The 21,454-nt window shown below is 39.7% G+C and overlaps 1 protein-coding gene across 3 annotated transcripts in view; it reads right to left on the bottom strand.

Moving 5' to 3' along the window:
• The window catches only part of GPBP1L1 (GC-rich promoter binding protein 1 like 1), a 61,007-nt gene that overhangs the window by 31,581 nt on the left and 7,972 nt on the right, over positions 1-21,454 (bottom strand). For all 3 annotated transcript variants that reach the window (XM_077845166.1, XM_077845167.1, XM_077845165.1), the window contains exon 2: positions 154-1,183. The gene's annotated coding sequence lies outside the window, so the exon portion shown is untranslated. The remainder of the gene's footprint in view (positions 1-153; positions 1,184-21,454) is intronic.

The following is a 21,454-nucleotide window of genomic DNA, read 5'->3' as shown; positions in this document are numbered from 1 at the left end:
TAACTAGTATCAGTTTTTCTAAGAGATCCACTGGTGTCTCCACATCACCTCACTCAAGTTCTCCAAAATTAAATATACCAGAAAACAGTAGCTATTTTCCACGATACATAACATACAGTCTTCTTCCAAAATTAGACATAGGAGAATATTTACCCCAGAGTGTAACCTCTGTGGTCCTGTATCCCGAACTCCTTGAGTCTGCCAGCTGGATTTCCCACGAGGTTCTCTTGTTAAAAGGGTGCTTAAATAGGCTGGCCAGCAGCACGCCTTGTGATAAAGCACAAGGAAGCCAGGCTCTGTATGTATTACTCTCTCAAGTCCCCTCAATTGCTCATCTTAAACTATCCAGGTTCCTGACACGTCTCCAAAAAGGGGAAGGGGAAAGGGGAAGGGGAAGGGGAATATAAAAAGTATTTGTTACATTTAAAAAATGGGGGGAAGGGGAAGAGCTATGTCTATGTTCACCTCATTCAACTTCCTTGAGTGATGGCACTATTTTGTTGCTTAAACAGATAATACATGGACATTTGCACATCGAGTGCAAACACTGTTCATGGCAAGGTCATAGCTGAAAAAACAAGTGAACTCATGTGTGGGCAAATAATGCCATCCAAGCAACAGGTCAAAAATATAACATCAAAGAGCTAAAAAGATCTTCTGAGCAATCAATTCCTGTGGCAAAACATCCACATAACAAAGCCCTTAATTTACAAGTATCTCATTATTCCTACAGAGCTGCTAAAATGTGTGCAGATATTTATATTTGTTTTATTCTTCAAAATCTAAGGACATAAAGAAATCTTGTTTGTTTTTAATCTGACAGAATATATGTTTTCCTCCAAAGAATAGCAGCTTTCAAGGCAAATTTCTTGGTAACATAAAGCTCCCAAATGTATCTTCTATTTCTTTGGTCTTCACTATTTATAAATTCACAGCAAAATTAAAACAAGTAGAAAGAAAGAAGTTAAGGAGCAGTCAGTCAAGGAGGAAGTAAAACAGTTCCTCAGTGAGGTTTTCTTCTCTTCAGTTTTCTCTCTTTCACTTGTTCTGCTTCTTCCTAAAGACAACTGAACTGGAAGGTGATATGAAGAAATAATCTTCTGCTTCAGTAGAGTGGTCACTTATAATTTTGGATCCATTTCCATCATTATTCAACCATTTGAAAGGCCACAGGAATCTATCACTATAAATGAAAAAGCAAAATAACACAATATCACAAGAGGCAAACTCCTTGTTACATAGAATTGCTAAAATAAGATACATATGATCAATCAATAATAGGTACTAGTAATCAAAACTTAAATCCAATTTAGAAAAAAATAAATCCAATTTAGGCATTATTTTAATGTGCTACCACCTATAGCAATAACATAATTCACTATAATTCTAAGGCTTTCTTTTTTTAAAGATTTTATTTATTCATGAGAGACACACACAGAGAGAGAGAGAGAGATAGGCAGAGACACAGGCAGAGGGAGAAGCAGGCTCCACGCTGGGAGCCCAACATGGGACTCGATCCTGGGTCTCCAGGATCAGGCCCTGGAATGAAGGTGGTGCTAAACCGCTGAGCCACCCAAGCTGACCGAACAGTTTATTTTTTAAGATTTTATTTATTTGAGAGAGAGGGACACACACAGACACAGAGATAGCAACAGAGAGCACAAGGAGGAGGAAAGAAGGCTCCCTGCTCAGCGGAAAGCCTAATGCAGGGCTCAAACCCGGGACTCTGGGATCATGACCTGAGCTGAAGGCAGACGCTTAAACCACTGAGCTTCCAGATGCACCTAGAGTGTGCTTTATATAACCATACCTATAATTAGCTATCAAAGATAATTCAGAAATACAAATTATGAGTCTGTTAGATTTTCATTTTCTCTCACACACGTGCATAACTTGTTCTAAGTAATCACAAAGCCACAGAACTTGCTTATCACCACAGTCATCAACTATTTAATAGTAACCACAGCTAGATTTTTTTTTAAAGATTTATTTATTTATTCATGATAGACAGAGACAAGACAGAGACAGAGACACACAGAGGGAGAAGCAGGCTCCGTGCCGGACAGAGGGAGAAGCAGGCTCCGTGCTGGAAGCCCAATGCAGGACTCAATCCTAGGACTCCAGGATCACGCCCTGGGCCAAACGCAGGCACCAAACCGCTGAGCCACCCAGGGATCCCTCACCACAGCTAGATTTTTTTTTTTTTTTTTTTAAAGATTTTATTTATTTATTCATGATAGTCACAGAGAGAGAGAGAGAGAGAGGCAGAGACACAGGCAGAGGGAGAAGCAGGTTCCATGCAGGGAGCCCGACGTGGGATTCGATCCCGAGTCTCCAGGATCACGCCCTGGGCCAAAGGCAGGCGCCAAACCGCTGCGCCACCCAGGGATCCCATGATTTTTAAAAACAAATCATGTGTCATAGCATTCCTTCCTTTCCAGATACCTAGTTATCAACTGAAAGGCTTAAGCTCTTAGGCTCTGACTTAAGATATGCAGTTAAGAGATGACACAAATACTTCTTTGGCAAATTCCCAACATTTTTCCAGGGGCTAGAAAGTTTTTGATATAAGAGGAGGCTTGCATCTGTAGGCAATTCTGGTCTATACTGGTAAAGTCTAATTTGGAGGATATATCTCATATAATAAACTGGTGGCCTTGCTCTAGTGTTTTAGGTTCACAGGAATCAGAAATACCAAATTTGGGGCAGTAAATACCTTTGTGGGGAAACGAAAGGAATCAAAAAGAGGTCTTGGGTGGCTTTAACTGCATCTGTAACGTACTCTTTTTTTTTTCTTTTTTAAAGGTTTCATTTATTTACTCATGAGATACAAAGAGAGAAGCAGAGACATAGGCAGAGGCAGAAGCAGGCTCCTCGCAGGGAGCCCGACGTGAGACTTGATCCCAGGTCTCCAGGATCACGCTGTGGGCTGAAGGTTGTGCTGAACCACTGAGCCACCCCGGCTGCCCATATAGTTACTTTTCAAACCCAACTAGGCATGTTCTAGTCTCCCAACTGACATTTATATACCATCGTTTTGGTCAATTCTCAATTCCAAGTATCTCTAGCAGAGTCCCAGTTGAGGCAGTGAACGCAGAGGAAATATTAATTGGCGATGCTCTGCTACTGGTGTGAAAGTTCTAAAAGCTGACATATATTCCATAATTACTTACTTATCAGCCTGCACAGATACCTAGGATATAAAGTTATATAAGAACGTGGTCTATGGAAAAAAAAACAGAATGTGGTCTACACACACATATGCATAATATGTGGTGAGGAGGAGATGGATAACAAATCAGAGTGTTTAGTAAAAGGGAAGAAATAAACGAAGATGAAAGAGGACAAAAAAGAAATTCCTGTTCTGGAAGCAAAAGACTAAAGAGATACATAACAAAATGCCAATAATGGTTTTATTTATTTGACATTGCTGGTAGAAATATTAAATGGTATAACTGAAAACAATTTGTGGTTCTTCAAAAAGTTAAACATAGAAGTTACCATATGACCTAATATTGCCACTCTTAGGTATATATCCAAGAGAAATGAAAATATACGTCTACACAACAATTTGTAAATCAATGTTCACAGCAGCTTTATTCATAATAGCCACAAAGCAGAAACAATCTAAATGTCCATCAATAGATGAATAGAGAAACAAAAAAGTGATATATCCATATAATAGAATATTATTCAGCTATAAAAAGGAATGAAGGGCAGCCCAGGTTGCTCAGTGGTTTAGCACTACCTTCCTGGAGACCTGGGATCGAGTCCCAGGTCCGGCTCCCTGCATGGAGCCTGTTTCTCCCTCTGCCTGTGTCCCTGCCTCTCTCTCTCTCTCTCATGAATAAATAAAATCTTTTTTTTTTTTTTTAAAGATTTTATTTATTTATTCATGATAGTCACACAGAGAGAGACAGAGACACAGGCAGAGGGAGAAGCAGGCTCCATGCACCGGGAGCCCGATGTGGGATTCGATCCCGGGTCTCCAGGATCACGCCCCAGGCCAAAGGCAGGCGCCAAACCGCTGCGCCACCCAGGGATCCCGAATAAATAAAATCTTAAAGAAAAAAAAAAGAATGAAGTATTAATACATGTTACCACATGGATGAACCTTGAAAACATTATGCTAAATGAAAGATACCAAATACACAAAATGGCACATATTATATAATTCCATTTGTATGAAATATCCAATCCAGAGACCAAAAACAGATTACTGATTATCAGGGGCTGGTGAGAAGGAAATGTGACTACTTAATGAATATGAGGTTTATGTTTGGGATAATGGAAAAGCTCTGCAACTGGATAATGGTGACTGCTGCAAAACACTGTGAATATATTTAATGCCACCAAGTTGCATACTTTAAAATGGTTACTATAGTAAATCTTAAGTATATTTTGCCACAATTAAAAAGTATAATAAAGTGTTAAGTCAACAGAAATAGTCAATATTAAATATAAACAATCCTCTATCTCATCCATTTTTTAAAGATTTACTTATTCAGAGAGACACACAGAGAGAGAGGCAGAGGGAGAAGCAGGATCCATCTGGGGACCCTGATGCAGGACTTAATCTCAAGACCCCGGGATCACGACCTGAGCCAAAAGCATACCCTCAGTCACTGAGCTACCCAAGTGGTCCTCAGTATGTGTTGTTTTTTTTTTTTCTTTTCACAAAATGGTTTCATTTTTCATGTCTTTCAGTTTTGCCTGGAAGTCAGACTTAGCTAACACAGACAAATAATTAGAGGAGTACAAAAAGAAAGGCAAAAATCCCATACTTGTTAATTAACATCCTTATTTAGTACACCTGCTCTATAAGGAGTTTCCTAATTTTAGGAATCATACTTTACAACTGGAGAATAAGAACCACAGTGTAATTCAGAAGGCAGCAAATTTAGAAGACTTGGTTCCAGGCCTGATCTGCTTATTAGATGTGTTACCTTGGATAAGTCCCTTAACATCTTACAGCCTGCCTCAGTTGTTTGTTTATATTTGTTTTGTGAGCTCTACACCCAATGTGGGGTGTTCTTAAACTTAAGACCCAAAGATCAAGAGTAGAATGCTCTGATTGATCCAGCCAGGTGCCTCTACCTCATTTTTTTTTGTTGTTGTTAACCTCTGGAATGGATGGCTAATTGATATTAGAGGGAGGAAAGAGAAAAAGATAAGGTGTGTTAAGAGTTATATAGATCAGTGTCTTAAGAATTCTCCCAGAATAGGACTAAATAATCTATCTGGCTTTAGTTTCATCCATCCTTTGATTCAGAATCAATTAAAATGTGGTTTTTCTCATTAAAAAAAAAAAAAAAAGATTTTATTTATTTGAGAGAGAAAGAGGAAGAGGAGAAAGTGCAAAAGTGTGGAAGAGGAAGAAGCAGGCTCCCCAACAAGCAAGGAGCCTAACACAGAGCCTGATCCCAGGACCCTAGGATCATGACCTGAGCCAAAGACAGACACTTAACTGCCTGAGCCATCCAGGCACCCACTGTTGGGATTTCGATTGCCAAGTGTCATGACAGGAATTTCTGTTTAATGATCTCATTTCTTGAGCCCTTTACTACTATCAAAGAATGCCTTGCTTCTGAAAGCAAATATGAGCACAGAGGATGGGGATAAGGTATAGAGCATTATTTCATGTAGTTAACAGATTCATCCATGCTCCTGGTAAAGAATGCTTCATAATCTATTATAAAGCTCAGTAAGGACTTGTTGAACTGTGTCTAAAATTGTGTCTAAGCTGCACCAAGGTGTCCCAGTTTCATGTTTCACATGGTTCTAAGTGTTGAGGGTGAAAAGATCCAAATTTACTTCCAAGAGATCAATGTTACATATCTGAATAAAAGGGACAGATCGTAAAGTTTGAAAACATGCTTTTTAAAAAAGAAATATATTAAACATATGTTGGGGGTTTATATTACATTTTCCTGAACAGGTATTCAGGACATGAAACATTTCAATTAACTTTTGCTGAAAGATTTTGGATACTATAAATCTATATTCATTTTTAAGTACAAGTCTTTTTGTTCATTGTCAAATATCAAGTATTTCAATGCACATTTACTCATTCCTATCATATACTTATTTGCTTAATATAAAGTAACTTCATGAATTTTACTGTTCAAAAAGTTCCTAGAAAAATAAATCACACTCTTAAAAACAGAACACCTACATCTACCTATTAGGTAGGATAAATGGTCCTGAAAAGCAATCTAGAATATAATGCCTTAAACTTATAAACAACAAAAATCATTTAACTCCAATAATTTCTCCCTCTCAGATGCTAACATCCCATTTTAATTCAGTCTAAAGCAGAATTATAAACATATCTTCAACCATGAAATGAAATTTCCATCTGTACCTGCACTAGATGCAATAATTGCAGTTACCGCTATTACACCACTGAGGTTTGTCTCTAATAGAATTTTTAAAGTTTTATTTATTTGAGAGAGAGCAAGAGAGAGAGAGCAAAGCATGGGGTAGGAGTGGGGTGCAGAAGGAGAGGGAAAATCCCAAGCAGACTGTGCACTGAGCAAGGAGCCCCATGCAGGGCTTGAGCTCACCATCCTGAGATGATGACCCAAGCTGAAATCAACAGACACTTAAACTGACTGAGCCACCAAGGCACCTCTCTAATTTTAATAACCTATGGGAAGGGATGCCTGGGTGGCTCAGCTGTTGAGCGTCTGTCTGCCTTTGCCTCAGGAAGTGATCCTGGGGTCTGGGATGGAATCCCACATCCGGCTCCAAGCAAAGAGCCTGCTTCTCCCTCTGCCTGTGTCTCTGCCTGCCGCTCTATCTCATGAATAAATAAATAAAAGATACAGTGTCTTAAAAAAATAGTGTCTAAATTTTAACCAACCTTTTTAAAGATTTTATTTATTCATTCATTCATGACAGACAACGAGAGAGAGAGAGAGAGAGAGAGAGAGAGAGAGAGAGGCAGAGACACAGGCAGAGGGAGAAGCAGGCTCCATGCAGGGAGCCCGACGCAGGACTCGATCCCGGGTCTCCAGGATCATACCGTGGGCCGAAGGCAGTGCTAAACCCCTGAGCCACCTGGGCTGCCCAATTTTAACCAATCTTGTGTTTGATTTTAGCTTCATAAAATTTCTATAAGTGCAAGAGTAATAGATACAGTAATTTACTATCTTCTTTAGAAAAGGCTTTTGGGTCTAGCTCTTAGAAACTGACAAATTTAATGACTAGGTAACAAATTATTAAACAGATCAGGTAATTTACAATCTGTGTTCCAGTGTACTTTGGAGGTATTATAGATTCAGTTCCAGACCATGGCAATAAGGCAGATAGTGCCACAGAGCTAGTTAAATTAACTTTTTGGTTTCATGGTGTACTAAGCTGTTTACACTATACTGTAGTTTATTAATAAGTGTGCAGTATTATGCCTAAAAAATGTACATATAGCTTAATTAAAATATTTTATTGCTAAAAATTGCTAACCATCATCTGATTTTTCCAACTAGTCATAATCTTTTTGCTGATGGAGGGTCCTTACTTGGATGTTGCTGCAGCTTCTTATTGCTTCAGCACTTACTGCTTCAACTCATACTTTTCTGTTATGGAGATGGCTTCTTTCCTCAAACCCCATAAATCCACCTTTGCTAGGTTTAAACCTTTCTTCTGCAGCTTCCTCATCTCTTTCAGCCTTCACAGAATTGAAGAGGGTTAGGGTCTTGCTCTGGATTAGGTTTTGGCATAAGCGAGCGTTATTATGGCTGGTTTGATCTTTTCAGACCACTCCAACTTTCTTCACGTCAGCAGTAAGACCATTCTGCTTTCTTGACATTCATGTGTTCACTGGAGTAGCACTTTTAAATTTCCTTCAAGAACTTTTCCTTTCCAGTCACAACTTGGCTAACTGACTCAAGGGGCCTACCTCTTGGTCCATCTCCGCTTTCAACATGCCTTCCTCACTATGCTTAATCATTCCTAGCTTTTTATTTTATTTTTATTATTTTTTAAAGATTTTATTTATTTATTCATGAGAGACCAAGAGGGAGAGAAGCAGAGACACAGGCAGAGGGAGAAGCAGGCTCCATGCAGGGAGCCTGACATGGGACTGGATCCCAGGTCCCCAGGATCACGCCCTGGGCCGGAGGCAGGCGCCAAACCGCTGCCCAGGGATCCCCACATTCCTAGCTTTTGATGTAAAGTGAGACACCTGGGACTCTTCCTTCCACTTGAATGCTCAGAGACTATTGTGGGGTTTACTGCCTAATTTCAACATTGTTATGTTTCAGGAAACAGGGAGGCCTAAGGAGAGGGAGAGAAACAGGGCAGGAGTCAGAACAAACACATTTATTAAGTCTGCTGTTTTAGTGGTATCCAAAACAATTACAATAGTAACACCAAAGATCACTGATCACAGATCACTATCAGAAATATAGGGCAGCCTGGGTGGCTCAGAAGTTTAGCACCGCCTTCAGCCCAGGGTGTGATCTCAGGATCGAGTCCCATGTTGGGCTCCCTGCATACAGCCTGCTTCTCCCTCTGCCTGTGTCTCTGCCACTCTCTCTCTCCCTCTCCCTCTCCCTAATTAATTAATTAATTAATTAAATCATATATATATATATATATATATATATATATATATAGTAATAATGAAAAAGTTTGAAATACTGAGAAAATTACCAAAATGTGACAGACACGAAGTGAGAAAATGCTGTTGGAAAAATAGCACCAAAAGACTTGCTCAACAGAAATCTTTAATTTGAAAAAAATGCAGTTATCTGTATAGTGCAGTAAAACAAGGTATGCCTATATTCCACAGACCTGAAAAAGGATGTAACCTAGTTCTTAGCTAAGAGATCACTAAAAATAACTTTTGATGACAGACTGTGAAATGATTCTTGGAAAATAACAAAATTCAAAGGAGTGAGTGGCACTGACATAAAAAATCACATACAGCATTCTTAGAAATCACATTTGGGGGTGCCTAGGTGGCTCAGTCAGTTGAGCAACTGATTCTTGGTTTCAGCTTGGGTGGTTGATCTCAGGGTCATGGGATTGAGTCCTGTACTGGGCTCATGTTGAGCATAGAGCCTGCTTGGGATTCTCCTTCTCCCTCTTTCTGTGCCCCTTCCCTCCACCACTGCATGTGCACACACTCTCCCTCTCTCTCTCAAAAAAAGAGATTCTCTCCCTCTATCCCTTTTCCTTCTTTTTTAAAATTTTTTTTAAAATTTGTGATAGTCACACAGAGAGAGAGAGAGGCAGAGACATAGGCAGAGGGAGAAGCAGGCTCCATGCACCTGGAGCCCGACGTGGGATTCAATCCCGGGTCTCCAGGATCGCGCCCTGGGCCAAAGGCAGGCACTAAACCGCTGCGCCACCCAGGGATCCCTCCCTTTTCCTTCTTAAAAAAAAAAATCATATCCATACAAAATATATGAAGAACTTATAAAGTTCAACTAAGAACAAAAAATCCCATTTAAAAAGGGGAAGACACGAACAGACAATTCTCCAAAGAAGACATACAAACGGCCAACAGACACCTGAAAAGATGCTCAACATCATTCATCATTGGGGAAATGCAAATCAAAACATAAGCAACAAGCTGGCGAGGATATGGATCAAAAGGAACCCTCAGGTACTGCTGGTAGGAATGCAAAGTTGGTGCAACCACTGTGGAAAATAGTATGGAAGTTCCTCAAAGTTAAAAATAAAACTACCGGGATCCCTGGGTGGCGCAGCAGGATCAAACCTGTTTGGCTCCATATGTTCAGTGGGGAGTCTGCTTGTCCCTCTATCTCTGCCACTCCTTCTGCTCATGCTCTCTCAAATAAATAAATAAAATCTTAAAAAAAAAAACTTTTTCCCCTGGAAACAGTATGCATGAGCGGGGGAGGGGGGGGCTGGAGTGGGGACAGGGCTAGAGAATCTCAAGCAAGCCCATGCCCAGTGTGCAGATTAATTTCATGATGCTGAGATCATGACCTAAGCCAAAATCAAGAGTCAGCCACTTGACTGAGCTACCCAGATGCCTCAAGAATGAAATATTTCCATCTGCAACAACTTGGGATAGAGATAGAGGGTATAGTGCTCATTAAAATAAGTCAGTCAGAAAAAGACAAATGCCATTATGATTTCACTCATACATGAATTTAAAGAACAAAACAAGTAAAGGAAAGAAAATGAGAGAGACACAAATAAAGACTCTCAGGTGCCTGGGTGGTTCAGCTGGTTGAGCATCTGACTCTTGGTTTCAGCTCAGGTCGTGATCTCAGGGTTGTGATATGGAGCCCCACATGAGACTCTGCACTCAGCTGAGAGTCTGCTTAAGATTCTTTCTCCCTCCCTCTGCTCATACTCAAGCATGCTCTCTCAAATAAATAAATCTTAAAAAGTGTGTGTGGGGTTACCTGGGTGGCTCAGTGGTTGAGTGTCTGCCTTTGGCTCAGGTTGTGATCCTGGGGTCCTAGGATCGAGTCCCGCATTGGACACCCCAAAGGGAGCCTGCTTCTCCCTCTGCTTCTCTCTGTCTCTCATGAATAAATAAAATCTTAAACTGATGGTTACCAGAGGGGAAGGTGATGGAGGGATGGATTAAAAAGCTGATAGTGATTAAGGAATGCACTTGTGATGAGCACAGGGTGATGATGTATGGTACTGCTGAATCACTATACTGTATACCAATTCTTATCTTTTAAGCATTCTTCACTCGGCTGTTCTTTCTCTTACTTATCTGAAGTAAGAGAATTACAACAGATCCTAATCTTCTGATCGTAAATGCTGCAAATATCTTTGCCAACTTCATGGGTTGAAGAACACTTGTTCTAAATTTAAATGTAGTCATTTGTCTTTGTTGTCTTCTTACTTTTGTAGTTTTACCTTCACATTTAAGACATCAGTAGGGATGCCTGGGTGGCTTAGCTGGCTAAGCTTCAGACTCTTGATTCCAACTCAGGTCATGTTCTCTGGGTCCTGGAATCAAGCCCTGCATCGGGCTCTGCGCGTAAGGAGGCTGTTTTGTCCCTTTCTGCTCCTTCACCTGTTCTCTTTCTGGCTCTCTAATTAATAAATATTTTTTAAAGATTTATTTATTCATGAGAGACACAGAGAGAGAGGCAGAGACACAGGAAGAGGGAGAAGCAGGCTCTTCGCAGGAGCCTGATGCGGAACTTGATCCCAGATCCCAGGATCATGACCTGAACTGAAGGCAGCCGCCCAACCATTGAGCCACCCAGGCGTCCCTAAAAAAATAAAATCTTCAAAAAAAAAAAAAAAAAGGCTTCAATTAGTTAGAAAGGATTCGTATCTGGTATGAGATCTTGGTCCAATTTCATTTTTCACCATGAATAACCATCTGTCCCAGAACCATTTTTTTTCCCATTGATTTATAAAGCCAGCGCTTTTTTTCTTTTCATTAAGATTTTAGTTATTTATTTGACAGAGAGAGAACAAGCAGAGGGAGTGAGAGCGAGAGAGGAAGGTTCCTCACCCAGCAGAGAGCCTGATGTGGGGCTCAATACCAGGACTCTGGGATCATGACCCGAGCCGAAGGCAGACATTTAACTGACGAGCCACCAGGCACCTCTAAAGCCACCTCTATTATAAATTATTTCTATACATGTATGGGTCTATTTCCAGGCTTCTGTTATACTGGTCTATTTATTCCTACACTACTACCACATGTCTTAACTATTATGGCTTTATAAGACCTTGATACATAGCAGGCCATACATACACCTTATTGAAGGTCTTGGCTATTCTTTAACGTAAATTTTAAAGATTTTTTTTTTTTTTTTTTAATGATAGACAGAGAAAGAGAAAGAGGCAGAGACACAGGCAGAGGGAGAAGCAGGCTCCATACCGGGAGCCCAACGCGGGACTCAATCCCGGGACTCCAGGATCGCGCCCTGGGCCAAAGGCAGGCGCCAAACCGCTGAGCCACCCAGGGATCCCCTCATGTAAATTTTAAAACAAGCATGAAGCATGGAGTGAGAGGCTGTTAGGACACTGCTTAGAATAGTAATGAATCAATAGTAATGAATCAATCTAGGTGGCTCGGCAGTTTGGTGCCTGCCTTCGGCCCAGGGTGTGATCCCAGAGTCCCGGGATCGAGTCCTATGTCGGGTTCCCTGCATGGAGCCTGCTTCTCCCTCTGCCTGTCTCTCTCTGTCTCTCATGAATAAATAAATAAAATCTTAAAAAAAAAAAGTAATGAATCAGTCTAGATCAATACGAAAGAACTGATATTTCTATGATAAATCTTCCACATCACGAGTATAGTCAATTTCTTATTTAATATTTTCAAATAAAATTTATAAATTTCCTCCATAAAGATCTTACATATCTTTTTAAAAAGATTAATTCCTACTTTATATTTTTTATGGTTATTATGTTTTTCTTTTAAATGGCAGTATTGTTTACTACTGGTATAAATTATATCCAGCCATTTTGTTAAATAGAGATTTTTTTTTCAAGATAAAAGTCTTTTATTAGATACATGTTTGGCAAGTATTTCCTCACATCTGTAGCCCTCATTTTCATTTTGTTAACAGTATCTTTTTTTAAAAAAAAAAATGATTTTATTTATTTATTCATGAGACAGACAGAGAGAGAAAGGCAGAGACAGAGGCAGAGGGAGAAGCAGGCCCCATGCAGGGAGCTCGATGTGGGACTCATTCCAGGGAAGCGGGATCACACCCTGAGCTGAAGGCAGATGCCCAATCGCTGAGCCACCCTGGTGTCCCTGTTAATATCTTTTGAAGAATAAAAGATTTTAATTTTTATGAAGTTAAATTTACCACTGTTTCCTTTTATAGATTGTGCTTATGTCTTATCTAAAAAAACCTTGCTAAACCAACAACATAAAGATTTAGTCTTGTTTTTTTTCCTATGGTTAATTACAGAAGTTTTATACTTTTAGGTTTCACATTTAGGTCTATCATTCATGACCATATTAAGTTGTTAATATTTTTGTGTATATTATAAGATAATAACTCTTAGGGATTAAATACAATTTGTAGATTCTACAAATGATAAATTATTTGAACAGGTTAACTTTTAGGTGCTTATCAGACATCTAAGTGGAGATATGCTGGATAGGGTAGTGATGAAGGCCCGATTTGGGTGCATTCTAAAGCAAAGGAATTGTAGACTCTTAAATGCAGACCATTCTTTTTGAGGGTGCTACTATAGAGGGGGAGAGAGAGAGAGAGAATCTAAAGCAGACTCCATGCTGGGTGTGGAGCCTGATGCAGGGTTGATCTCATGACCCTGAGATTATGACCTGAGCTGAAACCAAGAGTCAGATGCTTAACCAATTTAACCACCCTGGTGCCCTCCCAATCTCATCTTAAAATGCCCTCTTGTGGTTTCTATCACATCATTAGATGAGCAGTTTTCAGTCTTGGATTGCGGCAAGCTATAAATTTTCAAAGTATGTTTTAAATGCTGATATTGAAAAAAAATGCTGATATTGGTTGCTAATTGTATTACGTAAATAAAACATAAAAGTAATCCTAACAATGTCACTTCATAAAAGAAAAGGCATTACTGCTGTAAAAGACAGACAAATCTGGGAAAAAAGGATTTTAAAAAAAGATTTTATCCGTTTACTTCAGAGTGAGAGAGTAAGGGAGAGTGTGCGCATGGGGGGGGGGGGGTGCAGAGGAAGAGGGAAAAGCAGATTCCCAGCTGAGCAGGGAGCCTGATGTGGGGCTCAATCCCAGGACCTCAACATCACAACCTGAATCCAAGACAGAGGCTTAACTGACTTAGCCACCAGGTGCCCAGGTCAACTCATCTTTTAAAATTTTTTTTAAAAAGGTGGCACCCTTACACTAATACTATTTACAAAGAGCTGGTGAAAACTTTGTCAGCGAGTAGCAGGAGTGGCAACCACTGCATTAAGATATCCTGGTCTTCTCCCTACCCTGTGATTACTTTTCTTTTGCCCTGTAAATATAACAGCTACTTAAAAGCTTTGATGGAGCATTTTTTTGGTGTCTCTGTAATTTCTTCACTATCTCACTCATTTTTAAGTCTTCACTTTTCATCTCGGAGTGACTAAGTAAATTTCCATTTCACGAAGCATTTTATCACACACATACCCATACTCAAGCATCTATCAGAGTATATTACATTTACCTATTTATTTATCTCCCCTACAAACAGGGCACACCTGGGTAGGGATTAACAACAAATGGGATAATTTCTTAGTACAGACATAACTGTGTTATTTTTTTTAAGTAATTTTATTTTTTTATTATTATTTTTTTAAACAGCACATTTTATTTTATTTATTTATTCATGATAGTCACACAGAGAGAGAGAGAGGCAGAGACATAGACAGAGGGAGAAGCAGGCTCCATGCACCTGGAGCCCGACGTGGGATTTGATCCCGGGTCTCCAGGATCGCGCCCTGGGCCAAAGGCAGGCGCCAAACCGCTGCGCCACCCAGGGATCCCCTAACTGTGTTATTTAATGTGCCCATTAAATAACTGATTTAAGAGATGTCAACAATTTCACCAATTATTCTCCTTTATCTTACTGTTAAGACCTCTCCTTGAACATTCCTTACACTGCAGAGCTCAAGCCTATACCTCTGTGTATCTTCAGATATTCACTGGCTTTCTAAATCTCAGGATTTGAGGGGTACCTGGCTGGCTCAGTTGGTGGAGCATATGGCTCTTGATCTCAGGGTCATGAGTTTGAGCCCCACATTGGGTGCAGATTGCTTAAACAAACAAATCTATCACAGGATCTGAAAAGAAATGTTAGGTCTAAATGTCTACCACTTTCACTCTCTCTAAAGGACTTAGTAATCCTACTGTTGTCTATAGTCTATACTCGCTTCCTAACTGTCTGCATATGAATTTTTCCTCCTTAAGTCCTCAATAGGGAGAATGTCAGGGTTACTGGTGCATTGCTTAGTTCATCTTTTTTTTTTTTTTTTTTTGCTTAGTTCATCTTTAATCCTCATGTTGATACTTCACAGCCCAGGAAAGAGTCCAAATCCATATATTTTAGTTTTAGAGGAGACAAATTCCTAAGAATTTCTAAAGGACATGAAATTTGAGCATGTCTTTCAAATGAAAAGAAAAGGAATATAGGACACCTTTAAGATATTTTTTCCTTATGGCATTTCTGTTAGAAAATGCTTAATTCCATGGTTATTAATATTGACACGTAAAGTATGCTATTAGAGGGTTAGGGTCCAATAAACAACAAAAAAATCTATTTCTAGTATAAACTCAATGACAACAAAATTATTTGTCAATAACCCTAACTGGACATTTAACACATTACCCTGCTCGTAAGAGATAGGCAGGTGATATGCAAGTGCTCTGAAATTATCACAAAGCGTGATATAAAACAGTACATTCAATTAATCACAAATTCATACTTTTAAAACCTGAGTCATGGACAGCCCTGGTGGCGCAGCAGTTTAGCGCCGCCTGCAGCCCAGAGCGTGATCCTGGAGACCCGGGATGGAGTCCCACGTCAGGCTCTCTGTATGGTGCCTGCTTCTCCCTCTGCCTGTGTCTCTGCCTCTCTCTCTCTGTCTCTATGAATAAATAAATAAATAATCTTTAAAACAAACAAACAAAGAAACCAACCTGAGTCAACTTATGACATACTATTTCACACCTATCAAACTGGCAAAAACAAATTCTGAAACAATTAAATGTTGATAAAGATGTAAAGTGAACAAAGAATTCTTATATATTGCTGGTAGAAGTGTAAATCCATATAACAACTTTGGAAAACAGTTTGGAAAATATGAAGTTGAAGATGTGAAACTTCTATGACCCACATTTTTTTAAAAAGATTTATTTATTTATTTTGTGGGGGTGGGGTGGGAAGAAATGCAAGCAGATTCCATGCTGAGTGTGGAGCCTGATGAGTGGGGCTTGATCCCACAACCCCAAGATCACAACTTGAGCCAAAATCAAGAGTCAGACACCCAACCAATTGAGTCACTCCACCCACTCGAGAGGGTGACCCGACCCACCAATTTTAATCACACATTAACAAAACACAAAAAATATAAAATGTTCACTAAAGGATTAGACAAAAACTAAATTATCTACATTTGGTGCCTTTTTTTTTAAACACCAAAAAGTAAAAATGTGAAAATTAAGAACTATCTGCTACTATATAAAATTTTAATATTACATATTGTTTTGGGATATAATACTACAAAGCAAAATTATCTAGTAATATAAGAGAACTATCAACACCAAATTCAGGATGAAAGACACAAGGAAGGCTATGCAATCAGAGAGGACTACATAAAGGGCTTCAATTCCGCATACACACATAAGGATAGACATAGAGATCAATGGAGCAGAACCAAGAGTCCAGAAATAAACTTAATAACTATGGCCAACTGATTTTCGACAGAGGCCAAGAAATATCAATGAGGGGAAAAATGGTCTTTCTTTTCAAAAAATGGTGCTATGATAACCAGATGCCCACCAGCAAAATAAATAAAGAAAGAAAGAATATAGACCTATACCTTAAACCACATATAAAAATTAACTTTAGGGAGGGCTCAGTCGGTTTAGTACCGGGGCGTGATACTGGGGACCCGGGATCAAGTCCCACATTGGGCTCCCTGCATGGAACCTGCTTGTGTCTCTGCCTCTGTCTCTCATGAATAAATAAATAAAATCTTAAAAAAAAATTAACTTTAGGGGCACCTAGGTGGCACAGTCAGTTAAGCAGCCGGCTCTTGGTTTCAGCTCAGATCATGATCTCAGAGTTCTGGGACTGAGTTCTGTATCAGGCTCGTGCACTCAGCACGATGTCTGCTTCAGGATTCTCTCTCACCCTCTGCCCCTACCCCAGTTTGCTTGTGTTTTCTCTAAAATAAATAAATAAAGCTTAAAAATTTTTTAAGTGGATCAAAGGCCTGTATACAAGAGCTAAAAGTAAACATCGGAGTAAATCTTTGCAATCTACGTTGGTTAGGCAATGATCAATTAGATGTCATCAAAATTAAAAATGTTTGTGCTTCGGGGCGCCGGGGTGGATCACTCAGAAGGGTGTGCAATTCTTGATCTCAGGGTCATGAGTTCAAGCCCTATGTTGGGTGTAGAGATAACTTAAATAAATAAAACTTGGCAGCCCGGGTGGCTCCGCAGTTTAGCACTGCCTTCAGCCCAGGGCGTGATCCTGGAGACCCGAGATCATGTCCCACATCAGGCTCCCTGCATGGAGCCTGCCTCTCCCTCTGCCTGTGTCTCTTATGAATAAATAAATAAAATCTTTTAAATCAATCTTTTTTTTAAAAAGTGTGCTTCAAATATAGACCCCCTCAAGAAACTGAAAAGACAACCCAAAGACTTAGAGAAAAGATCTGCACACCATGTATCTGATAAGGGACTTGTATTTAACATAAATTAAATCACAATGAGGGATCCCTGGGTGGCGCAGCAGTTTGGCGCCTGCCTTTGGCCCAGGGCGCGATCCTGGAGACCCGGGATTGAATCTCACGTCAGGCTCCCGGTGCATGGAGCCTGCTTCTCCCTCTGCCTGTATCTCTGCCTCTCTCTGTGTGTGTGTGTGTGTGACTATCATAAATAAATAAAAAATTAAAAAAAAAAATCACAATGAGATTTCACCTCATACCTGTGACTATTATCAAAAAGAAAAGAAATAACAAGTGTTGGTGAGGATGTAAATTGGTTTGTTATGGAAAACAGTATGGGGGTTCCTCAAAAAATTAGAAATAGAACTACATATAATCCAGTAATTCCACTTTCAGGTATATATCCAAAGGAAAGAGAAGTGCTAACTTGAAAACAAATGCACCCCATGTACACTGCAGCATTATTTATAGTAGATAAGATATGAAAACAACCCATCTGTCTGCCCACGGATGAACAGAGAAAGACGGAAGCCTAAGTGGCACATGTGGTTAAGTGACCGACTCTTAGTTTCAGCTCAGGGTTGTGAGATGGAGCCCTGCATCAGCTCCACACTCAGCTTAAGTTTATTTTTCCCTCTCCCCCTCCTCACTGCTTACTCTCCCTCTCTCTAAAATAAATAAATAAATCTTAAAAAAAAAGAAAAGAAAAGAAAAGAAAAAGTGTCACCCTCACCACACACAGAATATTATTTAGCCATTAAAAAAAAGAAATCTATGGGCAGCCCGGGTGGCTCAGCGGTTTAGCGCTACCTTTGGCCCAGGGCCTGATCCTGGGGACCCGGGATAGAGTCTCACGTCAGGCTCCCTACATGGAGCCTGCTTCTCCCTTGGTCTGTGTCTCTGCCTCTCTCTCTCTCTCTCTCTCTCTCTCTCTGCCTCTCATGAATAAATAAAATCTTTAAAAAATAAAAGAAATAAAAATAAGTCTTTCCATTTGTGACAACATAAATGGACCTCAAAGGCATTATGCTAAGTAAAAGAAGTCAGACAGAAAAAGACAAATACCAAAATACAGATACTCTCTTATATGTAGAACCTACAAAAAAAAAAAATCAAGGGGTCAAAAAGTAGAAACTTCCAGCCATAAAATAAATTTCAGTCATGGAGATATTACATACAACATGGTGACTATAATTATACTGTATTGCATACTTGAAAGTTGCTGAGAGGATCTTAAAAGTTCTAATAAAAATTTGTAGTGAAGCATAGTGTAGATATTAGACTTACTGTGATCATTTCACAACATTTATAGATATCTAATCATGTTATACATGAAACAAATATAATCTCATGTCGATAAAGCATCACTAAAATAAAAAATTCTTACAACTCAACAATAAAAAGACCATCCAATTTAAAAAGTGGATGGGGGGGGATCCCTGGGTGGCGCAGCGGTTTGGCGCCTGCCTTCGGCCCAGGGCGCAATCCTGGAGTCCCGGGATCGAATCCCACATCGGGCTCCTGGTGCATGGAGCCTGCTTCTCCCTCTGCCTGTGTCTCTGCCTCTCTCTCTGTGACTATCATAAATAAATAAAAATTTAAAATAAATAAATAAATAAAACAAAAAGTGGATGGGGCGGCTGAGTGCTCAGTTAAGCATCTGACTCTTGTTTGTGGCTCAGGTCTTAAACTCAGGATTGTGAGATTGAGCCCTATACAGAGCTCTGCTTGAGATTCTTTCTTCTTCTGCCCCTCCCCCTCACTTGTGCATACACTCTCTCAAATAAATAAAATCTTTAAAAAATACAATTCAGGGGCAGCCCTGGGGCCTCAGCGGTTTAGCGCCGCCTTCAGCCCAGGGTGTGATCCTGCAGACCTGGGATCAAGTCCCACTCCCAGCATGGAGCCTGCTTCTCTCTCTGCCTGTGTCTCTCATAAATAAATAAAAATAAAATCTTAAAAAAAAAATACAATTTAAAAAAAGTAGACAAAGGATTTGAATAAACATTTCTCCAAAGATATTCAAATAACTATTAAGCATAGGAAAAGAAGCTTAACATCAATAGCCATGACCGAAATGCATATCAAATCCACAATGAGGGATCCCTGGGTGGCGCAGTGGTTTAGCGCCTGCCTTTGGCCCAGGGCATGATCCTGGAGACTCGGGATGGAATCCCACGTCGGGTTCCCGGTGCATGGAGCCTGCTTCTCCCTCTGCCTGTGTCTCTTGCCTCTCTCTCTCTCTCTCTCTGTGTGACTATCATAAATAAATAAAAATTAAAAAAATCCACAATGAGATACTATTTCACACCCACTAGCATGGTTATAATAAAAGACATAATAACAGGTGTTGCTGAGGATGTAGAGAAACTGAAACCACCATAGGCTGCTGGAGTGACTGTATGATTGTGCAGGCTCCCTGAACACAGATTCAAGTTCAACAGAGTTACCATAGAACCTAGCAATTACACTCCTAAAAAGATCCAAGATGTAAACATGTGTTCACCCAAAAGCTTGTACCTCAATGTTCACAGCACCATTATTCATAATAAATAGCCACAGAGAAGCAACAATTCAAATGCCCATCAACTGATGACTGGATAAAAAATAAGGTATAGGATACATTAAAAAAAAAAAAAAAGGAAAGGAAAAGAAATACTGATAGACAGTACAATATAGATGAACCTTAAACACATTATGCTAAGTGAGGAAAGTCGGACATAAAAGATGACATACCGTATCATTCTATTTATATGAAAAGTCCAGAACAGGCAAATCCATAAAGACAGAAAGACTAATGGTTGCCTTAGGGCCAGGGAGGCGACTGCTAATGGTTATGGGGTTTCTTTTTGGGGCAATGAAAATGTTTTAAAATTAGACAGTGGCAGTGGTTGTACAACTCTGAACATACAAAAAGAATACTGAATTGTACATTTAAAACATAGAAATTTTATATTATGTAAATTATATATCAATAAAGCTGTCTTAAAAAAATTAGGACAGGGGCAGCCCGAGTGGCTCAGCGGTTTAGCGCTGCCTTCAGCCCAGGGCGTGATCCTGGAGACCCAGGATCGAGTCCCAAGTCGGGCTCCCTGCATGGAGCCTGCTTCTCCCTCTGCCTGTGTCTCTGCCTCTCTCTCTGTGTGTGTCTCTCATGATTAAATAAATAAAATCTTAAAAAAAAAAAAATTAGGACAATGATTGGTAAGGGATTGGGAACTTTTAGTGCAAAGTAACACCATGCAAATTAATTTCTTGTTGCAAGGAGAGAAGATTCATTGTTTAATATATGGATCAGAGACTACTATTACCTTAATCCAAGGATCAATCTTAGCATTATGAAAGTAGGTCAAAAAGGTATTATATGTTTATAAATATGATGCGGAATGATATAGCTATGATGTATCCTGGCTAAAAATGTTTTGATGTAAACCTATCAAGTTTTTAGATGTACACTTTAGAGAAAAACACAAGAATTAAAGGAACAAAATAAATGACAGCACAGAATGCAACTGTACAAAATCATTCTCATGACAGAGTCCTCTCAAACTCAGTGTTACTAAAAAAATAAGGACCATGCTAGATTAAAGAGATAAGGAAACAAAAGTGTTACATGTAACAAGATCTTGGATCAGACACTAGTACTGAATAGCTAGCCTATGATTCTATTTTAGATCAGCTGGAGAAACTTATTTATCTATGTTTTTAAAGATCTATTTATTTGGGCAGCCCTGGTGGGGCAGTGGTTTAGCGCCGCCTTGCAGCCCAGGGCGTGATCCTGGAGACCTTGGATCGAGTCCCACGTCAGGCTCTCTGCATGGAGCCTGCTTCTCCCTCTGCCTGTGTCTTTGCCTCTCTCTCTCTCTGTGTCTCTATGAATAAATAAATAAAATCTTTTTTTTTTAATAAATAAATAAAATCTTAAAAAAAATAAAGATCTATTTATTTATTTGAAGGCAGGGGACGAGGGGCAGAGGAAGAGAATGTTCATGCAGACTCCCTGCTGAGCTCCAAGCGATCCCATGATCCATGAGACACAACTGAGCTGAAACCAAGATGCTTAACCCACTGAGCCACCTAAGTGCCCCCTGGGGGAATTTAAATAGC

Source organism: Canis aureus, chromosome 13 (genome assembly GCF_053574225.1).
Source record: "Canis aureus isolate CA01 chromosome 13, VMU_Caureus_v.1.0, whole genome shotgun sequence".
In the NCBI taxonomy this organism is placed as follows: domain Eukaryota; kingdom Metazoa; phylum Chordata; class Mammalia; order Carnivora; family Canidae; genus Canis; species Canis aureus.
The sequence above is the reverse complement of the archived record's forward strand: the minus strand, read 5'-3'. Positions and strand labels throughout refer to the sequence as shown.